General features: G+C 37.5%; 1 protein-coding gene across 5 annotated transcripts in view; it reads right to left on the bottom strand.

Moving 5' to 3' along the window:
* PALS1 (protein associated with LIN7 1, MAGUK family member) overlaps positions 1–26,828 on the bottom strand; it is a 99,534-nt gene that overhangs the window by 67,258 nt on the left and 5,448 nt on the right. Inside the window, exon 1 of one of the 5 annotated variants that reach the window (XM_042989942.1) lies at positions 22,149–22,314. The exons of the other annotated variants lie outside the window; for them this stretch is intronic. The gene's annotated coding sequence lies outside the window, so the exon portion shown is untranslated. Of the gene's footprint in view, positions 1–22,148; positions 22,315–26,828 lie in introns of those variants that run through there. 5 annotated transcript variants of the gene reach the window in all.

The following is a 26,828-nucleotide window of genomic DNA, read 5'->3' as shown; positions in this document are numbered from 1 at the left end:
TCAGATGTTTAACAAACTGAGCCACCCAGGTGCCCTGCCTAGTCTCCTTTCAAAAGTCTCAAAATACATCCTCGTCCAAATTTCTAGGCCTCCCCAAACTGGTTATATGCCTGCTCTGGAATCCCACAATTCCTATCACATCTCTGATCAAACTAGACTATAGCTATTTGTATCTCTGTCTGCCCCATCAGACTAGAAGCATTTCAAGGTCAGGTACCACACTGACTCATCTCTAGATCCATGAATATTGCCCAGCATAGGGGCCAAGCAAACAGGAAGGCTTCAGAATAGGAACCCAAGCAGTGTTGACTCCAGGACAACTATCTTTGAGTTAGTAGGTGGCAAATATCATTAAGATGGAGAATACAGGAGAAGAATTAGATAGAAGAGGACAGAAATTGAAGAGTAATATGGGTTTAGTTTTGGACACATTAATTTCAAGGTGATTGCACTGTCTTATTCACCTAGTAAGGGATATCTAATAAGGAATAAATGCTTATTTCAGTATTTGAACAAATCACTCCTCTGTTCAATACCTCTGATGGCTTTCATATTGCCTACAGAACAGAGTCCCAACTCACAAGGTAAATCCAAACTTTCTAACTATCTTTCACTACTTTTCCTGCATAAACCTTCTAAGTTAGCTTCCTTTTTATGGCTATCCCTTATCTTTTTTCTTCCTGCCCAAGTGCCTTATGAAATAAGAAATAGGATATGCTTCTCCTTTCATCTCCTGCCTTCATGATCTACCTCAACCCCCATTTCCTTTAAGAAACCTTTCTAGACCACCTCAATTAAATAATGATCTCATCAAACAACACTCCAAAAGACTTTGTAATGCTCACAAGTTAATTCATGAGGGCCATGAATGTTTCAAAAGTTATTCCAGAATCAAAGAAACATTATGCTACATCCTATGGTTCTAGCATCAAGATCATAATTCTCAAACAAACTGTGAATACTCCAACTCATATATGTAGTCAATACACATCAATAAAATGTGACAACCCAAAGGAATTATATTCTCCCCCTCCAAAATACACATACACACACAATAAAATGTGGCAGTCCAAAGGAATTAATACTCTCCCTCTCCAAAACACACACACACACACACACACACACACACACACACACACACACACACAAGAAAGAAAAAGAGAAAGTCCTTTGACAATTGAGAAGCTGGTAAATAACTGAACTAAAGAATTACCTCCTTATATGTAAATAAAAGACCACCTTATGCAGATAATGTAGTTACAAATTCCTGGCCCTTAGAGTATTCCTCTCTTCTCAATCTTCTAGTTGTAAATTATTTTTATTTTTATTTACTTTTTTAACATTTTATTTTATTTTTGAGAGAGAGGGAAGGGATGGAAGCGAGGGGGACAGAGGATATGAAGCGGGCTCTGTGCCAACAACAGTGAGCCTGATGCTGGACTCAAACTCATGAAAGGTGAGATCATGACCTGAGCCAAAGTCAGACGCTTAACTGACTGAACCACCCAGGTGCTCCATAAATTGTTTTTAAAATGCCTCAAAAGCCCACATTTCAAATCCTCATCAGACTCCCAGCTCACACCCCTGCTCATGAAAGAAAAAAGAAAAAAGAAAGAAAAGAAAAAGTTAAAAATCTTTACATAGTCCAAAAAACAAGAAAATGAACTTTCAGGTTGGCAGGCCAAAGCTGTTTCAATGCTAACTTCAAACCAGCAGGGGAAAAAGAGCTTTGCTTATGCGAGTTGGCTATAGGAGAAGGGAGTAAAAGGAAGCTAAATAAGCTTCAAATAATTACAAATCATTAAGATTGGGAGGCCTGAAATAGCCTCAGGGATGGAGGCCCACTGAAAACTCCACACTAAGAGAAACATTTGTGTGACAGCTGAGGAATATGAAGATGGTTGTCTACACTAGTGTCCAGAACTCAAAACAAAAAAAAAAAATTTTTTTTTTCTCAATTCATCCTTCCTCCCCTACTCCCACAAGTAATGCCCTTTGACTAGCAGCTGGGAAGTCTCATTTTAAGTGATCAGCATTCCTCTAACATTCTAAGAAGTTGGACTATTTGTTTCCATAGAAACAGCTTTGTCAGCTAACAGAAGATTCAAGCCAAGAATAGTGAAAAGAACTTACGTTATGCAAATTGGAAAGCACTAGTCTACTATCCTCTTAGCTTTTCTTCTCTGTTTTTTCACAGAACTCAAGCTAACTTTCTTACTCTGTAAAACAGAGGACAATGAAGTGTAAAGGTCTGCAGTGTTTTTTAGAGGGAGAGACTGAGAAATGTTAACTCATTAAGATATCTAATTCTGTTTGCAGATGGCTAGGATTTCTTGGTATGAAGTAGTAAAAATGTAAATCCTCCTATATTTACTGGTCATCAATTAAAGTCAGTACAAATTACCTGAAATCAGTGAGAAGAAAGAGGTAAACATAACTGATAAGACCCTTTACAGATTATTAATGATAACCTTCTGACCTCTAGGTTAAGGCTCAAACAAAAATGCAATTTATATTTTTCTTTAACTATAACTTCTGGATCAATTTTATTTTTACTTTCTTAATTTTTACTTCTTTTTTAGTTTACTTATTTATTTTTTTAATTTTTTTTCTTAACGTTTATTTATTTTTGAAACAGAGAGAGACGCAGCATGAACGGGGGAGGGGCAGAGAGAGAGGGAAACACAGAATCGGAAGCAGGATCCAGGCTCTGAGCCATCAGCCCAGAGCCTGACGTGGGGCTCGAACTCGCGGACGGCGAGATCGTGACCTGAGCTGAAGTCAGACGCTTAACTGAGCCACCCAGGCGCCCCTACTTATTTATTTTGAGAGAGCAAGAGAGAGTGTGCAAGTGGGAAAGGGGCAGAGAGAGGGAGAGAGAGAATTCCAAGCAGGTTCCACTCCTGATGCAAGGCTTGAACTCAAGAACCATAAGATCATGACCTGAGCTGAAGTCGGACACTTAATCGACTGAGCCACCCAGGCACCCCTGAATCAACTTTAAATATTAAGAATAGCTTATGACTCTGAAAGAATGGGAAGTGAAGGATCCAAAAAGATCCAAAGGAATATGACAAGTCAGGAACCACAGTTAATTCAGAGAGGGAAACTTTTATGCTACACTGGACCAAGACAGGAGAGGATCCTGTCCTAATGGAGCTTTCTTTCTGGCAGAGTGATAGGTAATAAGGAGCAAATATATGGTAAGATGACTCCAGGTAAAGAGCTAAAAAGAAAGTGAAACAGTAATATAATAAACAGTGTGATGTTTAGAAGGGGTTGCAACATTAGATAAGATGGCCAGGGAAGGCCTATTTTAGGAGGTGATATTTGCACTGAGACCTGAATGACAAAAAAATGAGTCAGCTGTGGGAAGATCCAGAAATAAAGGGTTCTAAGTTGAGGGAACAGAAAGTACATTTGTACACGAATATCACCAGGAATCTCAATTTCAATATATCCTAAATGACTTCAACTTCTTCCCTACTGCTGTTAGTTATACCACTATCTCCAAGATTTTTATCTTTTTCAAGCCCTATTATCTAGTCAGTTGCCAAGATCAGTGGATTCTACATGGTTTTTAGAATCCACTGAAGGGTGGAAAATGTGCCACCCCAAAATATCCCACTAGAAGATACTGTTCAGAAAATGAAAAGGTATCCTAGAAAGAGGAAGAAATATTTGCAAATTATTTACATCCACTATAAATACTTATAACCCCTCATATCAAATAATCCAAATTTTAAAAATAGTGCAAGAGACTTGACCACTTCACCAAAGAAGATATACAAGTGGCAAAAATGAACATTTGGAGGGGCGCCTGGGTGGCTCAGTTAAGTGTCTGACTCTGGATTTCAGTTCAGGTCATGATCTCGCAGTTTGTGGGTTTGGGCCTCACGTCGGGCTCTGTGCTGACAGCATGGAGCCTGCTTGACATTCTGTCTCTCCCTCTCTCTCTACCTCTTCCCTGTTTGTGCATGCTCTCTCAAAAAAAAAAAAAAAAATACAAACAACTTTTTTTAGAAAAAAGAACATTTGGAAAGAAACTCAAAATAATTAAAGACCAATGTATATTCATATACATTGTGTATTCAAAACGATTCACAAACTGACATTATATAAAAAATCCTGCAGAATGAATTAATGGTCCATACACTGTCTTCACAGAGGAGTTTTAGCTATATGTAACACTAAGTAAATACAAGTTAAAATTCAAATATATTTGGGCTATTCATGCAAAGTATTAACTCAGAAATTATTACTGACAACTTTCTTTTTTAATCCAGTGAGAAAATTCTCCATTTGCTTACATCAAACACAAAGTTGAAGGTCTTTGGAGACATTTAAGATGGTGAATTCACAGCAGGAATTGGTTAAAAGCCAAACAGTATCAAAGATATCAAATGGTTGGTTACTTGAACTCCCCATTATCACCTTCAACAACTTGGTAATAAAAGATTAAATGAGTCCAAAAGGTTAGGAAAGTTTCTAAAAAAATTATTAGGACAAAAGGTAATTTATAACATTTCTAAAATGACCAGAAATGGATTTTTAAACATGTGGGATAAAATTACTTGCAACATTATGGCTTTTCAGCATATTGCTACCAATCAAGAATATATATGGCCTAGTTGGAGAACAAGAACAGTCTTGATAAGGAACAGAGCCAGTGTAAGAGATAGAAGATAAAGCCAGAGTTGACTCTCAATGCTAAGCTAAACTGTTTGCATTTTCTCCTGTAAGCAATGGGAAACTATGGGTTTCTGAGTTTAAAAAAAAAAAAAAAAGCAAAAATGGGCTCTTTAGAAAGTTACATCTACACTGTAACAACCAGAGTTGACCAGGGGAAATGTAAGTAGAAGAGCCAACAGAGATAATGTTTTAATACTTGATGCATGGGAGGATAAAGGAAGTAGCAGAAGGAATGAAAAAGGGATAACTTCAAACAACAGTTATTACAAAGGACGATCTGGTAGGATTTGGAGACCAGGAGCCAAATATAATTCTAAAATACTGAGCATGACAATTGAACCCGGGAAAAATTATGGGACCTTAAAATAGAAGAACTCAGAGAATAAGGTTTTTCTCCTTGAGAGGGAGAGGAGGAAGATAGGGAGAACTGGAAAGATGATAAATTCCATTTTACTTTTTTTAAAAGTTTATTTATTTATGAGAGGAGGGGAGGAGGGGCAGAGAGAGAATCCCAAGCAGGCTCCACACTGTCAGCACAGAGCCTGATGTGGGGCTCGATCTCACAAACTGAGATCATGACCTGAGATGAAACCAAGAGTCCGACGTTTAACCGAGTCACCCAGGCACCAGATAAATTCCATTTTAAAAGGGCATTTTTGGCTGGTTGTTAATGCTAGACAGGGAAACCAAAGAGGACAAGCTAGAGATGAAAATTTATAAGTAATTTACATATTCATACCTTACATTTGTAAAGCTTTTCAATTTCCATAATAAATTCAAGTACATTATCTCATTTGAGCTCCAGTTTGCCTGAAAGGTAAGCAGGTTGGATATCTACACATTTTCCAGAAGATGTGGAGGCACAACAAGTTAAGTCACAGAGCTACAAGTAACAGAACAGGAACTAAAATCCACATCAGTGAACTCTTGTGTGGATCCACAGTCCATTGTTAGTTACATCTCTATAAGATGATACTAAGCACTGACTACATACTTCATTCAAAACTCACATAATTACATCATTCTTTCACATTTAAAATATGATTGGAGAGAATTCATCTTTTCAACTGACTGCTTCATAAAACAAATTTTAATGCAGTAATTAATTTCGCTTATATGTTAACAGACTACAAGTACCAGACTGTGGTAGCATGACATCTATTGCTCAAAGTTTCTAAACACTCAGCAGAGGAGAGGTCGTCAAGTAGAGAAATGGTAAAAATTCATAGAAACTTCTCTCCTCATTTGAAAACTAAAATTAAGCTACAAACACTTCAGTTTCCTAGTGACATTTAAAAAATGTTATTCTCTACTCTGTATTGCTCCAATTTCAGTATGTGCTGCCAAACTGAGCCACATGTCCTACCGTGACAAACTTTTTAATATTAATTTATAGCTTGAAAAATGAATACCATAAAAATAAGACAGACTTGACAGATTAGTCTTGTCAGATAAATTAGCTGTCCCTGGGTGCAAATTTAAGTACTAAGAATCATAACTGTAATATCCCTAAATATGTTAATAATTAATTACACCAACACATCAATTCTCCTTCCATAATATCTCACACATATACCCTTAGCTTCTCCATTCTCATACCACTACCTTAAATCATATTCACATTATCTCTTTTGTGGGTTATTCTATGAACTTAAGTCACCCCAATCTTGGTCTTTCTAGTTGCCACTCACTTTACACAGTTGACCCTTGAATAACATGGGGGTTAGGAGTCATAAACTACTAACAGCCTACTGTTGACAGGAAACCTTACTGATAATATAAACAGTTGATTACCAAGTATTTTGTATGTCATATGTATTGTATACTATATTCTCTAGCTCTAAAGTAAACTAAAGAAAAGAAAGTGTTACTAAGAAAATCATAATAAGATAATACATTTATAGGGCTGTACTGTATTTAAGGAAAAGAAGAAAACCCTCTAAGTAAGTGGACCCATGCAGTTCAAACCTGTGTTGTCCAAGGGTCAACTGTACTAAATAAATTCTCCTGAAGCACACCTATTATCATGAGTGTCCCTTTTCAAAAGTTTTTTTGTTGCCATTCCCTTCTCTTAAGCTACTGTTTACCAAGCGTTTACTGTGTATCATTCAGTCACTGTGCTAAACACCTAGCCTGCATTATTTCATTTTACCCTCACAACCATCTTCTTGCCAAACTTTGTAACTTAGCTTAGTAGACATTAAATTGTCCAATGTCAAAAGCTAAATGGCACAGTTGGGCCTCAAACTGAATTGTTTGACTCCAGGGTACTTTAACAACTTCTGGAGAACCCATTTCAAGTTCCTTAGCCTGTCATTCACATGGCTCCCTTGAATTAGTTCTAAAATACCTTTCCCACTCTATTTCTCCCTCCCTTATCTTCCAAAACTACCTGCTATTTCTAATACAAGCCCTGCAATTTCCCACCTCCACAGCTTTTTACATATTATTTCTTACATCCAGGGGGGAAAAAAAATCCTCCTGTTCAACTCCTTATCTGTTAAAATTTTCCTCTACCATTAAGAGTCTTATGAAATTTTCCTTATTCCTGCCTGCTCAAATCCACAACCTACACTTCTAGGATACTTAATCTATGTCCCTGCTGTAGCATTTATTTATATATTTTCTTCTCTCCATAAGTTATATTTTCCTTTTTAAATCCCTAATACATTTCCATGCGTTCTGGTAAAAGAATCAATTTACTCTTTAATGTACACATTCAAATAAATCAGGTAACCTATTAGTTTCTTTCTTGCTTGTTTTATAGTCATCTCCTTCCTGGAGCCCTTCATTCTCTAGCTCTAAGCTGGATATTTTTCTTTTTGCCCAGATTCACTCATCCTTCTCCATCTACTCCAGGTCTAAGAAGGCTGACCTCTACAGACTGCATTACCGTGTTTTCTTATCTTCTGGCTTCCAGTGGGCTCAGCTAGGGCGAAGTACCCATTGGGAGGGAGGAGAGAGGATTGGGTTCTTTATATCCTCACCTTTCTCCTGTGATATGGCAGGGGTTACGTTCCTCTAAGGCCACAGTTCCCACTAGGTGGCTCCTCGACTTACAGTAGCAGCTCTAGTAAATTCCTGTGACTACTCCCTAAGCTTAGTAGGCAGCCGGCTGTTGCTAACGCTGGGATACTTCTTGGTTCCCTTAATTCACCCCACATCTTTTAAATAGTCCCTTCATTAAAACTCTCTTCCATTACTCAGGTTGATTTTGTCATCTGTTTTCTGCATGGGATCTGACAAAAACATGCTCCAATCTGAATTTATTCTCTAAGTCATCTTCATTCATGTATCCATATTCTAAGAAATTTTCCTCACCTCTCTCCTCTTTCTTCATCTACTCCCTTCCCCTTGAGAGACTTCCAAAAGCTTCCTAAGAAAGGGCACGTGGGGGTAAATTTTTTAAGACCTTGATTTACTTGGTACTAGAGCAGATTAAATCTTCTTTGTGTTATTCTTTTGCATCCTTGCACCCAATCTTAATTCCTCACAGCTTTTTATGACTTCTGAGTCTGCTTTTTGTTGTTCTCCGCAAGGAAACATTTATAGTGAGTGACCCTTTTCTTCCAACAAGTAGAAAGAAAAACAAGTAGTATAAATATGTAAAAATATTTACCTTGGTAAAAAGTTTCTGTGTGAGTAACCAATCATCTTCAGTGTTGGAAACATAGGAAAACAGACATTGTATACTGCTGACTCTATAAGCCAGTACAATATTATGAAGAACAATTTTGCAAAGTCTACCAAAAATTTTAAATAAACCAGGAGCACCTGGGTGGCTCAGCTGGTTAAGTGTTCAACTTCGGCTTGGGTCAGGATTTCACAGTTCGTGGGTTTGAGCCCCAAATCCAGCTTTGTGCTGATAGCTCAGAGCGTGGAGCCTGCTTTGGATTCTGTGTCTCCCTCTCTCTCTCTCTCTCTCTCTCTCTCTGCCCCTCCCCCACTCATGCTCTGTCTCTCAAAATTGAATGTACGTTAAAAAAAATTTTTTTTTAATTTTTAAATAATCCTATGATCTATTAATACTTTTTCTAGAAATTCATCCTATAAAGTATGTTTGGAATAATCTGGGTATGTTAATCTATGTTTTCAACTATAAATATAATAAAACCTAAATATAGATCAAGTATTTCCAATGAAAATTTATCATTCTATAAATTTTTTTAAATGTTTATTTCTGAGAGACAGGGTGTAAGCAAGGGAGGGGCAGAGAGAGAGGAGACACAGAATCCAAAGCAGGCTCCAGGCATTGAGCTGTCAGCACAGAGCCTGATGCAGGGCTCGAACCCACTAACTGTGAGATCATGACCTGAGCCAAAGTCAGATGTTTAACCAACTGAGTCACCAGGCACCCCTGAAAATTTATCATTCTAATCGAGATGTGCCATCAGTGTAAAACACACACTGAATTTCAAAGACTCCATATGGAAAAAAAATGGATGTAAAACATCTCATTATTTTTAATATATGTGGAAATGGTAATATTTTATACATTATGTTAAATAAAATATATTATTATATTGCCACTAACTGTTCCTTTAAAAAAAATTTTTTTAATTAAAAAAAAATTTAATGTGGCTGCTAGAGATTGAAGCTCTGTATGAACTGACATGGAACAAAAGCAAGTGAATAAAGATAGCTTCAGAATGGTGTTTACATTTCATACCATTTTTACAAATGCACATAAAAGATGTTTATGTGGGCACGTGAGTGGCTCAGTCAGTTGGGCATCTGACTCTTGATTTCGGTTCAGGTCATGATCTGGTTCAGGAGTTTGAGCCCCGCATCAGGCTCCATGCTGACAGTGCAGAGCCTGCTTGGGATTCTCTCTCTCTCCCTCTCTCTCTGCCCCTCCCACACGCTCTCTCAAAACAAATAAATAAAAACTTACAAGAAAAAATAAAAGATGTTTATAAAGTTATTAACAAAAAATCTAGAAGAATATACACAATACCGTTTTCACTTAATATCTCTGAAAAGTAAAGATAACAGACCTCTCAGGTTTTACTTTCTACTTGTACTTCTGTACTATTTGGATAACTTACAAAATGCTGACCAAAATAAATGTGTTACTTTTATAATCTGGAGGAAAAACACAAAGATATTACCTTTTTGAAAGAAAAAAAAAACTACAGAAACTTTTAATTACAACTACTTTCTTAAAGTCTATAAAAGTTTACAGCACCAACAAAGCCCTTTCAAGAGTTCTGGAATCTTTTCACAAAAAGAAGTAATAAAAATATTATCCCAAAGGCCCTAAACAATTTCATAAACAATAAAATAAGAATTCCTAAAAGAAAAAAATTCCTAAATAAAGAACTTAAACCATCAATACGAGCAAGACTCACACTCAGAACTGCCTCTACCACACAGTAATGACTATATAACATCTTTACCTAAAAATGAGAGGAAACCATAAGAATAAGAGCAATAAGGGGTACCTCAGTGGCTTGGACAGTTAAGTGTCTGGCTCTTGGTTTCCACTCAAGTTATGATCTCGAGGTTTGTGAGATTGAGCCCCACATTGGGCTCTGCATGCAGAGCCTGCTTGGGATTCTCTCTCTTCCTCCCTCTCTCTCTCTCTCAAAATAGATAAAACATTTAACATCAATAACACCAAAAAGAGTAAGAGCAATAATAAGAAAAACTTCCAAATGGGACCACCTACACTTTAAAATACAGAAGTCAGGTTCACAATTTTGATAGCACTGATTCTTTCATCATGTTAATAATGCACAATGACAAACTCTTAAAGAATCCCAATTAATCAAACTCTCATGACTATTCCTTTGCTTTCTAGATACATTATTTCTATACCTATCCCATATAGATTTTCTCCATTCCCTTTAATCTTGAGTGTCAATCCTTTAGTCAACTGCCTTCCCCGGAACACATGTATCACAAGTTTCAGGTCTGTAAAAATGCATTGTAAGAGACTCCAACTTTTGACCTCAAGTGATTTATAGCTTACAAGAAAATAATACACTCTAAAGGTCAGCAAATTAGTAGATGATTACCTAGACCTACATGGCTCATTGGTATGCAATTCAACAACTGGCCATAAAAAAAAAAGAGAATAGTTTGCCCTGTCATTAAAGAACTACCAAATAACCATTTCTGAGCTATTAGGACAAGAATATTAAGCAAAATTGGGGCACCTGGGTGGCTCTGGTTAAGCAGTCCACCTCTGGATTTCAGCTCAGGTCATGATCTCACAGTTTGTGGGATCGAGCCCCATGTCAAGCTTCTTGCTAACAGCACAGAGCCTGTTTTGGATCCTCTGTCTCCCTCTCTCTGCCCTTCCCTAGCTCACATGCACGCTTTTTCTCTCTCTCTCAAAATAAATAAATAAACTTAAAAAAACAAAAACAAACTTAAAAAAAAGGATATTAAGCAAAATTATTAACAACTATTCCTATCTACTGCTATCTACAAATCTGACTAAAGAAGGAACACAGTATTTTTCAGGACCAGAACTAGGGTTATATCAACAGAATAGGAAAGAAGAATCTAAGACAAAAGACTGATGAGGATACAAATGTCACCAAGTTTAGAATCCACTGAACTTTTAGTACTATAGTACTGCAAATTCTGATTTTGACCAGATAGTATTGGAAGGCAAGAAACATAAGGGAAATACTATGCAACATGAGTAATAACAACAAAAGGTTAATTTTAAAGATTACTGTACTGCAAATTCTGCAGTTAAAAACAGTTATTTATAAAGTACACTTTCATCCAACAACGTAAGTACCCACTTGGCATAAAAGCTTGGATAGTTGCTGGCAAGAAAAAGACTGCTAAGGCAGTCTCCTTATCCTTAAGAAACTTAAAATCTAGTATGATAATCAGATAAGCAAATAAACAAAACCCTATACAACTGCAATGTTACTTAGTAAGTGCTATACTACAATGGCAGAAAATCCTATAAGAATTACTTGCAGAGGAAGAGCATTCTAAGAAAAATCTGTATAAATGGGAAAGAATAGAAGAGACAGGTATGAAAGGCATCCATTACACAAGGAAAAAAGTAAACAAAATATTAACACAAGCACGTTGATATTTGTAAAATTAAACAAATGCTTTATCTAAATAGAAGACTTTAAATCGTGGTAATGAAACTCAATTCTGTGAATGCCTATTTAAAAGTGTACAGTAAAAACAACCTAGGGGAAAACACCCTAGAGTAATGCTTCAGTCAATAAGAGAAACTGATAAAATTGAGTAAAACTTACCTCACTACATATGTGAGTTGTTTATATATAAGGTAACAATTATTTCCCCCACTGATTTGCACTATTAATTCAGAGATGAAAAGAACTTTACTTCAACACACAATTACAATTTTTCATCACCAACTCAGTCTATAACAACCAATTCACACAATTCCTATAAAATTGCTTAATCAAATTAAGCAATTAATTAATTAAGCAATTGTTAATCACATGATCCACTAAAAGTATTTATTAAAATGTAATGCAGTTCATTGCTATTCCATGTGAATGTCACAGGTTTATAATCTCTTATCTAACATTTATAAAGTGCTTAATAAAGGCACTATGCTACTCATTCTTGATACAGCAGCTCAGTTAATCCTCAAAATAAAGCTCTGAAGTGTATTACACTATGCCACCCCAAAATGTGACACTTTAGCATAAGGATTTTTTGAGCTAAAGGCAATTAAGAAACAGCAGGGGTGGCTGGGTGGCTGAGTTGGCTGAATGACTGACTCTTGATTTTGGCTCAGGTCATGATTTCATGGTCAGGACTCTTGCCAGCTTCATGCTGGGCATAGAGTCTGCTTAGGATTCTCTCTCCGTGTGTCCTGGGATAAGCCGGCCCTGGACACAGCACAGTGAGACCCTCCCCAAGAAGATCACAGTGGGTCAAAAACGTGGGGGTCTCTGATGTGTGGGGTTTTGAAACACAGCCACTCCTTAGATAAAACTCTGGAGAGAGGCACCACCTCGTAGGTGGACAGCTCAGATACAGACAGGGGGAAGGCGAGAAGCTGATTTGGGGGCGGTGGGGGCGACACGGGAGGGATGACTGGTCACTCATCTGTTAGGGGATGAACTTCCGACTCTGGAGACTAGAAAACAGGTGAAGCCATTTTCACCATTAGCCCACCAACACTGACTGACTCCAGTGAGCTACAGAGCACCACCAAGTGGAGAAAGGAGCTGTTATACCAAGCCCTGCCCCACTGAGCCCTCCAGGCACATCTTCACTAGAGCAAGTTGGCCTGAAAACAAGAGCAGCAGGCCCCTCCCCAAGAAGACCAGCACAAATTCCTATGAGGAGCTTAGTCAACTGATCATAGACTGCTGCAAAGTTTCAGCTCTAGGGGAAACTGGATCTAGCTTCATCTGGGTTGATTTGTTTGCTTGTTAATTATTGTTGTTGTTTTTCTTCTCTTTTGTTTCTTGTATACAAAAGCAAAATCTATTATTTTATTTGATTAGTCTTAATTTTTTTCTCTTCTATCAAGCTTCTCTTTTTAAAAAAATGTTAATTTTCAGAGAGAGAGTGTGCATGCACAAGCCAATGAAGGGCAGAGAGAGAGGGAGAAAGAGAATCCCAAACAGGCTCTGTGTTGTCAGCACAGTGCCCAAAATGGGGCTTTATCCCATGAACTGCAAGACCATGACCCGACCCAAAACCAAGAGTTAGACGCTCAACTGACTGAACCACCCAGGTGCCCCTCTATCAAGCTTCTCTTAACAAGCAGACCAAAACACAACTTCCTTTATTTGATTTTTAAATTTTTAGTTCATTCTATTACTATTATTTTTTTCTTCCTCCAAAATGCCAAGACAGAGGAATTCACCTCAAAAAAACAAACAAAACACAGGAGAAACGACAGCCAGGGATTTAGTCAATGAAGATACAAGTAAGATCTCTGAACTGGAATTTAAAACAACGATTATAAGGACACTAGCTGGGCTTGGAAAAAGCATAGAAGATACCAGAGAATCCCTTTCTACAGAGATAAGAGAACTAAAATCTAGTTGGGCCGAAATTAAAAATGTTTAACCGAGATGCAAACCCATATGGCAGCCATAAAAACAAGGATGAATGAGGCAGAGGAGCAAATTAGTAATACTAAAGATAAAATTACAGAAAATAATGAAGCTGAAAAGAGGGAAACACAGGTCAGGGATCATGAAGGCAGACTTAGGGAACTCAGTGACTTATCAAAACATAATACTATTTGTATCATAGGAGTCCCAGAAGATAAAGGGAGAGAAAAAGGGGCAGAAGGTTATATGAGCAAATTATAGCTGATAACTTTCCTAATCTGAGTAAGGACATGGACATGAAATCCAAGAAGCACAGAGAACTCCCATTAGATTCAACAAAAACCGACCATCACCAAGGCGTATCAGTTAAATTCACAAAATACAAAGACAAGGAAAGAATCTTGAAAGCAGCAAGGGAAAAAGTCCTTAACCTACAAGGGAAGACAGTCCACAGAAACTTGGCAGGCCAGAAAGCAGTGGCAAGATATGTTCAACATGAACGTGAAAAATATGCTGCCAAGAATACTCTATTCAGCAAGGCTGTCATTCAAAATAGAAGGACAAATAAAGAGTTTCCCAGACAAAAACTAAAGGAGTTGCCCTACAAGAAGTTTTGTTTTTTTTTAACCCAAGTTAGTTATATAGTATAATAATGGTTTTAGGAGTAGAATTTGGTGATTGATCACTTACACACAATATCCAGTGCTCATCCCAACAAGTGCCACCATTAATGCCCATCACTCATTTAGCCCATCCTCCTACCCAACACCCCTCCAGCAACCCTGAGCTTGTTCTCTATACTTAAGAGTCTCTTCCCTGGGCGTTATATGTAAGTGAAGAATCAGTGGGTTCTATTCCTGAAACCAATACTACACTGTATGTTAACTAACTTTAATTTAAATAAATAAATAAATAAATAAATAAGCAAGCAAGCAAGCAAGCAAGGGAGAAAAAAAAAAGGTCTCTTCCAGTTTGCCTCCCTCGCTGTTTTTGGCTTATTTTTCCTCCCCTTCCCCTATGTATGTTTGTTTTGTTTCTTCAAGTGCTACAACAAATTTTAAAGGGGACTCTTTGAGTGGAGGTGGGGAGAAAAAAAGACCAAAAGCAACAAAGACTAAAAAGGACCAGAGAACATAACCAGAAACACCAACTGTACAGGTAACACAAGGGTACTAAATTCGTATCTTTCAATAATTACTCTGAATGTAAATGGACTAAATGCTCCAAAAAAAAAAAAAAGACATACGGGGGTGGGATGGCACCCAGGTAGCTCAGTTGGTTGAGTGTCTGACTTTGGCTTAGGTTATGATCTCATGGTTCCTGAGTTCGAGCCCGCATCAGGCTCTCTGTTGTCAGCTCAGAGCCCGCTTTGGATCCTGTATCCCCCTCTCTGCCTGCACCTCCCCCACTCATACATGTGCGCTCTCTCTCACTCTCTGTCTCAAAAATAAATAAATATTTTTAAAAACCATACAGTATCAGAATGGATTTTAAAAAAAGATCCATCTATATGCTGCCTACAAGAGACTTATTTCATTTTATTTCAAGTTTACTTATTTGAGAGAGAGAGAGAAAGCACACACGTGCCAGTGGAGGAGGGGCGGAGAGACAGAATTCCACGCAGCTTCCAAACTGTCAGCACAGAGCCTGATGCGGAGCTCAAACTCACAAACTATGAGATCATGACTTGAGCTGAATTCGGATGCTTAATTGACTGAACCACCCAGGCACCGTGCAACTCATTTTAGACCAAAAGACATCTGCAGATCGAAAGTGAGAGGATGGAAAACCATCTATCATGTTAATGGACATCAAAAGCAAGCTGGAGTAGCCATACTTATATCAGACAAACTAGATTTTAAAACAAAGCCTGTAACAAGAGATGAAGAAGGGCCTTATAATTAAGGGGTCTATCCATCAGGAAGATTTAACAATTATAAACATTATGCCCACAACTTGGCAGCATGCAAATATATAAATCAGTTAATAACAAACAAAAAGAAACTCACTGATACTAATACAAAAATAATAGGGGACTTTAACACCCTACTTACAGCAATGTACAGATCACCTAAGCAGAAAATCAACAAGGAAACAAATGGCTTTGAATTACACACTGGACCAGATGGACTTAACAGATATGCTCATAACATTTCATCCTAAAGCAGAATACACATTCTTTTCAAGTGCACATGGAACATTCTCATATACTCATATCATCATATACTGAGTCACAAATCAGTCCTCGACAAGTACAAAAAGACTGAGATCATACCGTGCATATTTTCAGACTACAACACTATGAAACTTAAAGTCAACCACAAGAAAAATTTGGAAAGCTCACATACATGAAGGTTTTGAACATCCCATTAAAGAATAATGTGTTAACCAGAAAAGTAAAGAAAAAATAAAACAATACAAAGAAGCAAATGAAAATGAAAACATGCCAATCTAAAACTTCTGGGATGCAGCAAAGCCAGTCCTAAAAGGGAAGTATACTGCAATTCAGGCCTATCTTAAGAAGTAAAAAAGGTCCCCAAAACACAACCTAACCTTATACCTAAAGAAGCCAGAAAAGGAACAGCAAATAAGACCTAAAGCCAGGAGAAGGGAAATAATAAAGTTTAGAGCAGAAATAAATGATATAGAAACAAACAAAAATCCAGTAGAACAGATCAACGAAACTAAGAGCGGGTTCTTTAAAAGAACTAACAAAACTGATAAACCCCTAGCCAGATTTAACAAAAAGAAAAGGCACAAATAAATAAAATCACAAATGAAAGAGGAGAGATCAGAACCAACACCACAGAAATACACGCAATTATAAAAGAATACCATGAAAAATTATATGCCAACAAACTGGGCAATCTGAAGAAATGGAAAAATTCCTAGAAACTCACAAATTACCAAAACTGAAACAAGAAGAAATAGAAATTTTGAACAGACCCATAACCAGCAAAGAAACGTAATTAGTAATCAAAAATCTCAGAACAAACAAAAGTTCTGGGCTAGATGGCTTCCCAGGGGAATTCTACCAGACATTTAAAGAAGAATACCTATTCTTCTCAAACTGTTCCAAAAAACAGAAATAGAAGGAAAACTTCCAAACTCATTCTACAAAGCCAGCATTACCTTAATTCCAAAACCAGACAAAGACCCCACTAAAGAGAATTACAGGCCAATATCCCTGATGAACATGGATGCAAAAATTCTCAACAAGCTATTAGCAAACTGAATTCAACAGTACATTAAAACAATTATTCACCATGATCAAGTGGGATTTATTCCTGGGCTGGAGAACTGTTTCAATATTCATTCATCAATCAACGTGATACACCACATTAATAAAAGAAAGGATAAGAACTATATGATCATGTGAAAAGATGCAGAAAAAACAATTGACAAAATACAGCATCCGTTCTTGACAAAAACACTCAACAAAGTAGGGATGGATGGAACATACCTCAACATCACAAAGGCCATGTATGAAAGGCCCCCAGCTAATATCGTCCTCAATGGGGAAAAACAGAGAACCTTTCCCCTATGGTCAGGAACAAGACAAAAATGTCCACTCTCAACATTAATATTTAACATAGTACTGAAAGTCTTAACTTCAGCAATCAGACAACAAAAATAAAAGGCATCCAAATTGGCGAGGAAGAAGTCAAATTTTCACTATTTGTCAACGACATGATACTCCACGTAGAAAACCAGAAGACTCCACCAAAAATCTGCTAGAACTAATACATGAATTCAGCAAAGTCTCAGGATATAAAACCAACATGAAGAAATCTGTTGCACTGCTATCCATCAGTAACAAAGCAGCAGAAAAAGAAATCAAGTAATCGATCCCATTTGCAATTGCACCAAAAACAATAAGATACCTAGGAATAAACCTAACTAAAGAGGTAAAAGATCTATACTCTGAAAACTATAAAATACATATGAAAGAAGTTTAAGAGAACATAAAGAAATGGAAAAGCATTCCATGCTCATGAACTGGAAGGACACTGTTAAAGTATCTATACCACCCAAAGCAATCTACATATTTAACGCAATTCCTTTCAAAATAGCACCATCGTTTTTTGCAGAGCGAGACCAACAATCCTAAAATTTGTATGGAACCACAAAAGGCCCCAAATAGTCAAAGGAATCCTGAAACAGAAAAACAAAACTGGAGGCATCTTGATTCCAGATTTCAAGCTATATTACACAGCTATAATCAGCAAGACAGTATGGCAATGGCACAAAAACAGATTAATGGAACATAACAGAAAACCCAGATATGGACCCACAACTGTATGGTCAACTAATCTTCAACAAAGCAGGAAAGAATACCCCACGGAAAAAAGACAGTCTCTTCAACAAATGGTATCGGAAAACTGGATGGCAACATGCAGAAGAATGAAACTGGGCCACTTTCTTACCATACACAAAAATAAATTCAAAATGGATGTGAGACAGGAAACCATCAAAACCCATCAAAACCCTGGATGAGGAGAACACAGGCAGCAACCTCTTTGACCTCGGCCAGAGCAACTTCTTACTCGACATGAAGGCAAGGGAAACAAAAGCAAACAAACCATTGGGACTTCATCAAGATAAAAAGCTTCTGACATCCACCAAAAAACTGCTAGAACTGATCCATGAATTAGGCAAAGTTGCAGGATATAAAATCAATGCACAGATACCGGTTGCATTCCTATTCACCAACAATGAAGCAACAGAAAGAGAAATCAAGGAATCGATCCCATTTACAATTGCAACAAAACACATAAAATACCTAGAAATAAAATCAACCAAAGAGGCGAAAAATCTATACACTGAAAACTATAGAAAGCTTATGAAAGAAATTGAAGAAGACACAAAAAAATGGAAAAAGATTCCATGCTCCTGGACAGGAAGAACAAATATTGTTAAAATGTCGATACTACCCAAAGCAATCTACATATTCAATGCAATCCCTATCAAAATAACGCCAGCATTCTTCACAGAGCTAGAACAAACAATCCTAAAATTTGTATGGAACCAGAAAAGACCCCGAACAGCCAAAGCAATCTTGAAAAATAAAACCAAAGCAGGAGGCATCACAATCCCGGACTTCAAGCTACACTACAAAGCTGTAATACCAAGACAGTATGCTACTGGCACAAAAACAGACACTCAGATCGATGGAACAGAATAGAGAACCCAGAAATGGACCCACAAATGTATGGCCAACTAATCTTTGACAAATCAGGAAAGACTATCCAATGGAATAAAAGGCAGTCTCTTCAGCAAGTTAGTGCTGGGAAAACTGGACAGCGACATGCAGAAGAAAGAACCTGGACCACTTTCTTACACCATACACAAAAATAAACTCAAAATGGATGAAAGACCTAAATGTAAGACAGGAAGCCATTAAAATCCTTGAGAAAGCAGGCAAAAACCTCTCTGATCTTGGCCGTAGCAACTTCTTACTTAACACATCTCTGGACGCAAGGGAAACAAATGCAAAAATGAACTACTGGGACCTAATCAAAATAAAAAGCTTCTGCACAGCGAAGGAAACAATCAGCAAAGCTAAAAGGCAATTGACACAATGGGAGAAGATATTTGAAAAGGACATATCAGATAAAGCGTTAGTATCCAAAATCTATAAAGAACTTACCAAACTCAACACCCAAAAAACAAATAACCCAGTGAAGAAATGGGCAAAAGACACGAATAGACACTTCTCCAAAGAAGACATCCAGATGGCCGACACATGAAAAAATGCTCAACATCACTCATCATCAGGGAAATACAAATCAAAACCACAATGAGATACCACCCCACACCTGTCAGAATGGCTAACATTAACAACTCAGGCAATAACAGATGTTGTGGAGGATGCAGAGAAAGAAGATCTCTTTTGCATTGCTGCTAGGAATGCAAGCTAGTGCAGCCACTATGGAAAACAGTGTGGAGGTTCCTCAAAAAATTAAAAATAGAACTACCCTACAACCCAACAAGTGCACTACTAGGTATTTATCCAATGGATACAGGTGTGTTGTTTCGAAGGGACATATGCACTCCGATGTTTATAGCAGTACTATCAACAATAGCCAAGGTATGGAAAGAGCCCAAATGTCCATCAATGGATGAATAGATAAAGAAGATGTGGTACATGTACATATATATACAATGGAGTATTACTCGGCAATCAAAAAGAATGAAATCTTGCCATTTGCAACTGCATGGATGTAACTGGAGGGTATTATGCTAAGCGAAATTAGAGAAAGACAAATATCATAACTTCACTCATATGAGGACTTTAAGAGACAAAACAGATGAACATAAGGGAAGAGAAATAAAAATAATATAAAAACAGGGAGGAGGACAAAACATAAGAGACTCTTAAATATGGAGAACAAACAGAGGGTTACTGGAGGGGTTGTGGGGGGGGGATGGGCTAAAGGGGCATTAAGGAATCTACTCCTGAAATCACTGTTGCACTATAGGCTAATTTGGATGTAAATTAAAAAAAAAAAAAAAAAAAAGCTTCTGATAGTGAAGGAAACAATCAACAAAACTAAAAGGCAGCCTACAGAATGGGAGAAGACATTTGCAAATAACATACCTGGTCAAGAGTTAGTATGCAAAATCTATAAAGAACTTAACTCAATTACTCCCCCCCCCAAAATAATAATCCAATGAATAGGCAAAAGACATGAACACTTTTCCAAAGAATACAGATGGCTAACAGACATATGAAAAGACGCTCAACATCATTCATCATCAGGGAAATACAAATTAAAACCATGATGAGATACCACCTCACACCTGTCAGAATGGCTAAAATTAACAACACGAGAAACAACAGGTGCTGGCAAGGATGCAGAGAAAGGGGAACAATCTTGCACTGTTGGTAGGAATGTAAACTGGTGTGGCCACTCCGGAGAACAGTATGGAGGTTCCTCAAAAAGCTAAAAATAGAACTACCCTTTAATCCAGCAATTCCACTATTAGGTATTTACTCAAAGGATACAAAAATACAGACTCAAAGGGGTACATGCACCCCAATATTTATAACAGCATTATCAACAATAGCCAAACTATAGACAGAGCCCAAATATACATCAACTGATGAAGAGATAATGTGGAATATATACACAATGGATATTACTCAGCCATCAAAAAGAATGAAATCTTGCCATTTTCAATGACGTAGATGGAGCTAGAATGTATTATGCTAAGTGAACTAAGTCAATCAGAGAAAGACAAATACCATATGATCTCACTCATGCGAAATTTAAGAAACAACAAATCAACATATGGGAAAGGGGGAAGAAAACAGAGAGAAACAAACCACAAGAGACTTTTAATGATAGAGCACCATGGGTTGATGGAGGGAAAGTGGGTGGGAGATGGGCTAGATGGGTACTAAGGACAGCACTTGTTGTGATGAGCATTGGGTGTTGTATGTAAGTGATGAATCACTGAATTCTATTCCTGAAACCAATATCGCACTATATGTTAACAAAATTTAAATTAATTGGCCCCTGGGTGGCTCAGTCAGTTAAGCAGCCGACTCTGGAATTCGGCTCAGGTCATGATCTCACAGTTCTTGAGTTTGAGCCCCACTTTGGGCTCTACACTGTCAGTGTAGAGCCTGCCTGGGACTCTCTCTCTCCTCTCTGCTCCTCTCCCATTCTCTCTCTCTCTCTCTCTAAGTAAATAAATAAACAAACAAACAAAAAAGTTCTCTCTTCCTCTCCCTCTGCCCCTCCCCCACTCACACGCTTTCTCAAAAAACACAAAAAATTGGGGTGCTTGGGTGGCTCAGTTGGTTAAGTGTCAGACTCTTGATTTTGGCTCAGGTCAAGATCTCTTGGTTGTGAGATCAAGCCCACAGGCTCTATGCTGGGTGTGGAGCTGCTTAAGAGTCTCTCTCAGCCCCTCTCCCCAGCTCCTCTGTGCCAGTTCTCTTTAAAAAAAAAAAAAAAAAAAAAAAAAAAGGAAAAAAAAAGACAGTACACACGGGGGAAAAAAATTCAATGCCCTCCCCTTATCTGGTTAAAAAGCAGGCAGAGGGGTGCCTGGGTGCCTGGGTGCCTCGGTCGGTTAAGCGTCCAACTTCGGCTCAGGTCATGATCTCACAGTCCGTGAGTTCGAGCCCCGCGTCGGGCTCTGTGCTGACAGCTCAGAGCCTGGAGCCTGCTTCAGATTCTGTGTCTCCCTCTCTCTCTGCCCCTCCCCTGTTCATGCTCTGTCTCTGTCTCAAAAATAAATAAACGTTTAAAAATAAAAATAAAAAGCAGGCAGAAACTTCCCTTTGTAAAGGTACAAGGAAGAGGACTCAATCCTGGGAAGTTACTCTCATCAATGGAGAAGGCACCAACTTTAATCTGTATAACAAACCTTACTAAAATAAACTTTATCTTCCATTAGTTTTCCCCACATACTTACCTTCCCACAATTTATATTCCTTAAAGGCCTAAACCTCTTTTCCTCTGTCTTGTCACTTTTCCACAATTTATTGCTCAGCCTCACTGTTTCTTTGGGACTTCAATTCTTTTCTATGAGGATCTCCATATGCACAGTTAGTAATAAGCCACTTTTCCTGTTAATCTGTCTTTTGTCACAGTGAACCTAAGAGGATAGAAAAAGGTTTGTCCTCCCCTACCACCCTCTGAATTGGGCACTGATACAATTCCATTCTGCAAATAAGGAGTCAGACTTTGATAAGTTAACATACCCAGAGTCACACACAAGACAAGAAGGTATCGCAGCATAACTCTGACTCTATAGCCTGAGTACTTAATCTATGCAAGGACTGTAACTACACTGTAATGCCTTTACACAGTAAAGGCCCTTGGAAAAGCAAGAAAAAGCCATTAGCAAATTTATCTGTTTATATCTTTATAGAAAGTTAATCAAGACTATGTGAAAGTTAGACACCGCCATTAAATACATTTATGGCCAACACAGGATATACGGAATTGCGTTTTGAATCTCAAATTCTATCAAGTTCCAGGGGGTGACTAGGTTAGAACAGTCTCTGATATTTACTAAACTCACAAGCAAGGCTAAAATTTAAACAAATAATAAAAGTGCCAACTGGTAACATGCATCTACTATGGGCCATATTAAGCAGTGAGATATCAAGATAAAGACAATAGCTCCTAATCCTTAAGGAGCTTACAATTTACAGTTTCACGGTTCTTCACTTTAATTCAAGTACATTCAAACACTAAATCAAACATGGCATTCCTCAAAAAGATTTTCATCATACCAAAAAGACACTGTTAAAATAACTCTTAAGGCAGACTAAAATACAGGCAAAGTAGAAAAATCCAAGGTCTCTGGAGTCAAATAAACTGAATTCAAATCCTTGCTATCACTCACAATAAGACTTTGGATAAGACAGTTAATCTCTCTGAGCCTCTGTTTCCTCATTTGTAAAAGGGAGAATACTAATAAAAACCTTACAATGTAGCTGTTAATACTTAAAATATACACAAAGGATATACATACTATATAACACATTAAGAGATGGGGCAAGAGATACTGTTCTAGGTAAGAGTTAGGGGAAAGCAAAAAGTACTGTGATTTAGCCAAATGAATTACTACTTTTACTATAAAGTTTAAGTGTAAAAGGATAAGGTATTATGTCCAAATGGTAAGGTATAAAAGGAACACTGTCCCTTCCAGATACCTACAAAGAATTATCAAATTTCCTTTCATAAACTCTTAAGTATCTGTTGATTACTTTTAAACTGAATCATTATTCTGAAAAACATCTGTAGGGGCGACTGGCTCAGTCAGTTAAGCATCAGACTCTTGATTTTGGCTCAGGTCATGATCTCAAGGTTTGTAAAATTGAGCCCATGTCAGGCTCTGCACTTACAACAGTGAGCCTGTTTGGGATTCTCTGTCTGCCCCCAATAAATAAATAAACTTAGAAAGGAAAAAAAATTTTTTTGAAAAATATCTGTAGGATATCTATATAGTCCTTAGATGAATCACGTGAGTTAGAGGTTTGAATCTGGGGTCACGACCTAATTTCCATGAATCCCCTAATACTCTACGCCCAATAGTGTGTGTGTGTTACAGGTGAAGGGTCCAAAGAACCATCGGATTCATAAAACATTAATAATAGTTAAATTTACATGTCCAGTATTAATAAAGTGGAATTTATACAATTTCAGTAAGGCAATTTAAGGAAACTCAATAGTTTGCTGCTAGAAGTATGTATTAACAAAATGAATCACACTGAAAAAGTTTGGCATTATCTAATAAACTGACAACATCTATACCTTATCATCCAATAATTTCATTCCTAATTATATACTTGGGAACATCATTGTCCAATAGAACTTTCTATAATAATGGAAAAATTCTACATCTACACTGTGCAAATAATAACATAGCCACTGGCCATATATGGCTACTGAGCACTTGAAATGTTGCTCCTGCAACAGAGGAACTGAATTTTTAATTTCAGTCAATTTACATTTAGTCACATGCGGCTAGTGACTGCCATACTGGATACTGGAGAGCACAGCCCTAGAGAAACACATGTACTTATATACACCATGATGAACGTACAGAACACTCATATTATTCATAGCAACCAAAAACTAGAAACAACTCATAGGTCCACCAACAATAAAGTAATATGGTTAAATAAACTATGATATATTTAAATAAATTTGTAATTCTTAAACATTATAAACTCAATCCTTAAAGTCACTTGCATACTATTGAGTTAATTCCATGATCCTGCTTCCAATTTTGAACAACTAATAAGTTCTCTTAAAACAATCTAATGTCGGACCACCTGGGTGGTTCAGTCAGTTTGAGCATCCTACCTTGGCTCAGGTCATGATCTCACAGTTCGTGTTTCAAGTCCCATGTCAGGCTCTCTGCTGTCAACACAGAGCCCGCTTCGGATCCTCTTTCTCCCTCTCTCCCTGCCCCCCCCCCCGCTCGTGCTCTCTCTCAAAAATAAACATTAAAAAAAAAAAACATAATTCAAAGCAATTTAGCTATAAACATAAACACAATTATTTCTAATCCTTATTCTAATAATTTCTAATATTTGGAATAACTTTAGGTATACTACAAGCTGTAAAAAACCTGAATCTCCTTAATTATTTAATATCTGTTGATCACAAAGCATTACACAGCAACAAAATTGGAGGAGGAGAGGCAAATACTAAGTATCTACCACCTGTCAAAATATTTTGCTCAGGGCCTTCAATACCTTATTTTAATCTTTTTAATCATTTTCTGAGGCAGCTACATGTTACAGACGAGGAAAGTGAGAGCCTGGCTGGGAATTACAGCATGGACTAATTTCCCAACTAAGCTCATCCTAATGCTCTTACAACTACATTACTACAATTATTTTCATTTCTCCTGCTGACTTTTTGCCCAAAACAAAAGTAGGCAAACTAAAACCACAGGTCAAGTCAGGCAAACCCTGTTTTTATAAATAAAGTTTTACTGGAACATTCACTTCTTTGGCTGCCTTTACACTGTAACAGCAGAGTTGAGTACTTGCAATAGAAATGATATGGCCCCCAAAGCTTAAGTATTTACTATCTTGGCCCTTTACAGAAAGTTGTCAACCCTTGCCTTAGAGGATCAAAATTGCCAAGAACCTCAGAGGCCTCAAAACTTCAATGTTCAGGGTCTTGGGACAACTAGTAAACTAAAAAGAAAACTTTAAAATTATATGAGACAGAGGCCACAATGCTTGAATTTTATGATTAAATCATATAAGCCCAAACTTATAAAAATGTTGAAACTAAACAGCTTGATTATGAAATTACTGAAACTTTATTTTCATAATGAAGGTTTAGTTTGAACTGATGGAGGAAAAACTTCACAATTCCAAATGTTAAAATGAACATGCATCTTTTTACCATGTCCCAAAATCTGCATGAAGGAACATCTTCAGTACAGCAAAAAAGAGCCTTTTTCTTACAGGTAACTTATATTTCACTTCATATTTTTGATTTAATACATCACTAAATTCATTCTACACTAAGACAAACATTTATGTGATTTCTCAAAGGTCTGTGGTTGATTTTCTGATGTGAGGAAAGAGGCTGGGTTTTTGTTGTTTTTTAAAATTCCCATTGCTTTTGGGGTGCCTGGGTGGCTCAGTCGGTTGAGCATCTGACTTCAGCTTAGGTCATGATCTAATGGATCATGAGTTTGAGCCCGCATCAGGCTCTGTGCTGACAGCTCAGAGACTGGAGCCTACTTCAGATTCTGTGTCTCCCTCTCTCTGTCCTTTCCCTGCTCACACGCTCTGTCTCTCAAAAATAAACAAACATTAAAAAAAAAAAATCAAAATTCCCATTGCTTTTATTCCAAGTAAAAATCTTCTAATTAAATAATTTCATCTTCATTCCAAATTTACTTCAGCATTCAAATAAATTTAAACAGCTTTCCTAAATTAGCATGAGAAGTATTTGATTACAATGATACAAATAATATTTTCTTCCTTCATTTAGTAATTTTAGACAAGAGTCCTGCAGTGGTAAACTACAGTGTACAAACTCCAGTATAGACCAAGAAAACTTAAGTCCTACCAACATGTAAAATATACATAACTATTAAAGAATATCTTGACTCCTCTGCCTTTATAAACACTTTACTCGCAGGGCACCTGTGTGGCTCAACTGGTTAAGCGTCCAACTTCAGCTCAGGTCATGATCTCATGGTTCATGGGTTAGAGCTCCAGAGCCCAGAGCCTGCTTCAGATTCTGTGTCTCCCTCTCTCTCTGCCCCATCCCTGCTCGCACTGTCTCTGTCTTGCTCTCCCAAAAATAAATATACGTTTAAAAAAAACAACAACACTTCACTCACAAAATTAAAAAAAAATTTTTTTTAATGTTTATTTATTTTTGACAGAGAGACAGAGCATGAGCGGGGGAAGGGCAGAGAGAGAGGGAGACACAGAATCTGAAGCAGGCTCCAGGCTCTGAGCTGTCAGCACAGAGCCCGACATGGGGCTTGAACTCACAGACCGCGAGATCATGACCTGAGCCGAAGTCCGACACTCGACTGAGCCACCCAGGCACCCCTCTCACAAAATCTTATATTCAGTTTCCTTCTTCATTGTTAAGAATA

The sequence above is a fragment of the Panthera tigris genome, chromosome B3, assembly GCF_018350195.1.
Source record: "Panthera tigris isolate Pti1 chromosome B3, P.tigris_Pti1_mat1.1, whole genome shotgun sequence".
NCBI classification, from domain to species: Eukaryota; Metazoa; Chordata; class Mammalia; order Carnivora; family Felidae; genus Panthera; species Panthera tigris.
This window is presented reverse-complemented; position numbering and strand designations above follow the sequence as displayed.